This window comes from Sphaeramia orbicularis, chromosome 22 (assembly GCF_902148855.1).
Source record: "Sphaeramia orbicularis chromosome 22, fSphaOr1.1, whole genome shotgun sequence".
NCBI lineage: Eukaryota > Metazoa > Chordata > Actinopteri > Kurtiformes > Apogonidae > Sphaeramia > Sphaeramia orbicularis.
In genome coordinates, this window is record NC_043978.1 from 33284969 (window position 1) to 33288786 (window position 3818).

Genomic DNA, 3818 nt, shown 5'->3' on the forward strand with positions numbered 1-3818 from the left:
TTACAAAAGAATCCATTTCTTAGCAACAGCAAAAGCCATAACACACATCTTCTGGAAAATACAAAAAACTGTTGAACAATGACACATTCCTATATGTTACTGTATATAATTTAGACCCATTATTAGATACAAATTTGTGTTTGACCTTAACTCCACCTCTCACATCTGTGTGTTGATACCATAATAAATTCTACCAGATATTATATACCAGATACATATCGTCTTTGCACTGTCATGATTCTAAGCAGCTGTGGAATGTAACTTTTACTGTATTTTACTTAAATATAAATCTGAGGTGCTTTATTGAAATATTTCTATTTTATATACATTTATGAAAAATATTGCACAGTTTGAGTTATTTTCCAAATGACTGTTTCTCATCCCCTTCCTGTCCAGTGAAATCCACATATTTGCAGATGTGAAGGATTAAGTCTATTGTAGTGTAATGTTTATAGGTCTGGAAATTCAACCTTCTTCCTATACTAAATAAACTCTTCAAAGCCTCTCATATTTTCTGTATAATGCATCTTGTCAAAGCTGAAAACCATTTTCCTTGACTTTTTAAAGATACTTAGATGTTTCTCACAAGACACTGACACTACAAACACAAAATGATTTGACATAATATCATGTATTGCTGTAGATGAACTCACTTAACAGTGTATAAAGTCAACATTTACAGCATACACATTAATACACTAGTAATATAAAATCAAAGGCATCATATATAACAGTAAAACACTGACAGGGACCATCTTAAGTGCATTTTACAGGTGCAACCATGAATCTATCTATTGTCACTTACCATAATGTCAAATACTATGATATTGATCAATTTGAGTAAATCTGAAAGAGAAAAAGGTAAACAGCTTAAATTTTATCTTCTTAAATGTGAATATTTTCTGGTTTCTCTCATCTTCTGTGACAGTAAAGTCAATATCTTTGGGTTGTGACCAAACAGAACTTGTAAGGATATTATGACTGGCTTTGTTAAACATTTTTCACTATTTTCTGATAGATTACAGACTAAAGGATACCTTTACTAATTGAAAATATAATCATCATAATCATTAGTTGTAGTCCCACTACAGCTACTTCACGTTTTAAATCTTGGTCTAGTTGATAACACTTTTACAGACTTTTACCTGAAGACAGACTCATGACGTCAGATGACTGTGTGTCTTTGACTGTAAGTACAGAAGTCGACTGTTTTAGGAATAATATTCACCCTTTGCTGTAGACCAACCTCTCCCACCTGTGACTCCTTTTCTTTCCAACACTTTTGACATGATTCTTAAGATTCTTGAACTGTCCAGATAGAGAGAATAAACACTCTTTAAGTGTCCTCGTCTTAAAATGTTGGCTAGGAGGAACCTTGGAGGAGAGTAACAGCTGCAACCTCTCTACCATAGATGGGCCACTCTGCAAAAATCTTGGCTCAGGGCCCATCAGTTTTTTTTAATCCACCTTTTTTTTTTTTTTTTTTAACAAGAGGCCGGATGTGGAGGATGTAGAGGATCAAGGGATCTAAAGCTTAGTAAGAGCGCTGCATTCATGATGCATGTGGCTGGTGGCCGGGACTAGAGCGGACATATGCTGAGGTCTTTATTGGCATTCTAGAGGAGATTGGAGGGACAATCAATTAGCCATGAAGCTGTGTGTCCCCAGGGGCTCTTGGGATATCCAAATGACTTAGTGGCCATACACTCACCAAGAAGCTAATTGACTGGGCTTGACTGCACTGGGCAAATGTCGTTAGGTGGATACTGCCCATACACTGATTTTCTTGATCCAGTTAAAGGATGGCTCAGGTGCCTAGTTATTCAGGGGCTGCAGGTGGAGAAGGTGTGCATCTGAACTTGGGTGGCACTGGTAAACTTCATATTAGTCGTAGCTGCTCTTGACTTTAATTGGCCCTGTAATTGATAAGTGTTGTGTGCAGGACAAGGAGCGGGCAAAGGGTTGTACTGCACCCCTGGCTGCAGTGCAGACTTGAGAGGAGCATGTGGGGGCACTGCTGATTATTCAACATGTTTCTCTAATCCCAGCCCTTGTGGTAGGAACCTGTGAAAGAGCCTGGTCTTTGTGCCGGGGGGCTAATCGTGTTTTGAAAACGCCGATCGAGGCTAATCTTCTGGCCTGCCTCTAATGTGGAGCTGCTGATATCCTCTGCTGCGATAAATTAAGCTACTTATTAATCTAATTATGGTACATTCATCCCCACAAACTTTCATGTGACTTGGAAAGCCCCCTTCACCATTAACTCCCACACCGCTCTATCCCCCTCTCCAGATTTTACTTGAGACAGACTCTCTCTCTCTCTCTCTCTCTCTCTCTCTCTCTCTCAGACTGGCCCTGGTCGGCCCAATTAGGAGCCCTCAGGATCTAGCCTCTAACGAGCCTCCAGGCTCCAGTCAGCCTCTCCACCCAGACTGGGGTCTCCTTCATTTTCAGCCTCTCTAACCCTCTGCCAAATCTTCACCAGCTTTATTCTGGCTTTAATTATTTTGGTTTCCCCCTGTTTCATTTCATTTACTTTCATGATTGTTCTTTTTTGGTCATTTTATATTATGCCGAAATCATTGCTTCAAACAGACTTAATTATTTTCCTTTTGTCTTTGCATCTGTTTATTGCAGCCCTCCTGTGCAACTCTCCACGTTTTGATTTGTCCTAAATCTAACTTCTTATCGCACCCTCCCCTTCATGTGAACATGAAAGAAACCTCTTTCTGGTCTACTTTAGGCCATGTGATGCCTGAACTTTCTGCTGCTTTTCTCAGCTTCGGGTTCTTGCTGGTGCCTGTGCTCCGTTAGCTGGGAGGCTGGGAAGATTACTGGGGGAAGGTGAGAGCAGGATGACAGGACACTTCCATCCATGGACAGTGACCCTGAAGACAGATGAAAGAAGTTCATGTCTGCACTTTAGCAGCTCAAACTGGGCTGCACTCATCCGTGAGGACTCTCTTTTACCCATCCACCCCTGCGGTTTTTCTTCTGCACCATGCCTCTACCACACGATCCATGATTTTAAGTGTGATCGTCAGTGCACCATTTTAGTTGCACACCTTTTCCCAGAGCCGCTCCCTGCCCTTCTTGTGCTTCTGTGCTTTTTTTCTCATGTAAAGGCGGTGGGAAACATTTCCGCTCCAGCATTTTATGTGCGTGGCAGTGTTAGCTTTGTTGTCAACAGAGGCTTTGTGAACTTCCGCTTTGCTGCAATGATAAGGAGGCAGAAATGTTCAATACACACTTGTTCACTCCATTAAAAGTGCATGTGTTTTCCCCTCTTCTACTAACTACAAACAGTATTCTCTTTAATCTAATTTAATGTTAAGTCATGCATGGCACTTTGTTTATTGTTACCATACAGTGTCCACCTTCTACAGGTGTAATCTGTGGCATTAACCCTCTAGTGCGCCCTTACTCAAGTGATGATGTGGATGTGTTCTTTCCTCAAAGCCAAGTGGAGGGGTGAGACGACAGGGAGGGACTCGCTGTCATTTGTTCTTAGAAACAAAGGTTCTTTGCTGCTATCAAACTCCCATTAGATATGGAGAATTGAGTATGCGGTCTGCACCACGTACCAAACAGCGAGGTGATAACACAACGCAGAGGCAGGCCAGGACGCTAATTGCATGCCGAATATTTATAGTCCAGACAATTAGCTGTTGCCTTTTATATGCAAAATAACAACAGCAGCAGTGGCAACAGAGAGAGGGATGGGGGTGTGGGGGGGTAAGTAATTAAGATGCTCAAAACAGGACAGGGACATGCAGTCTGTTGTGCTCTGATTTGTTGCTAACAAACACAATAATTAG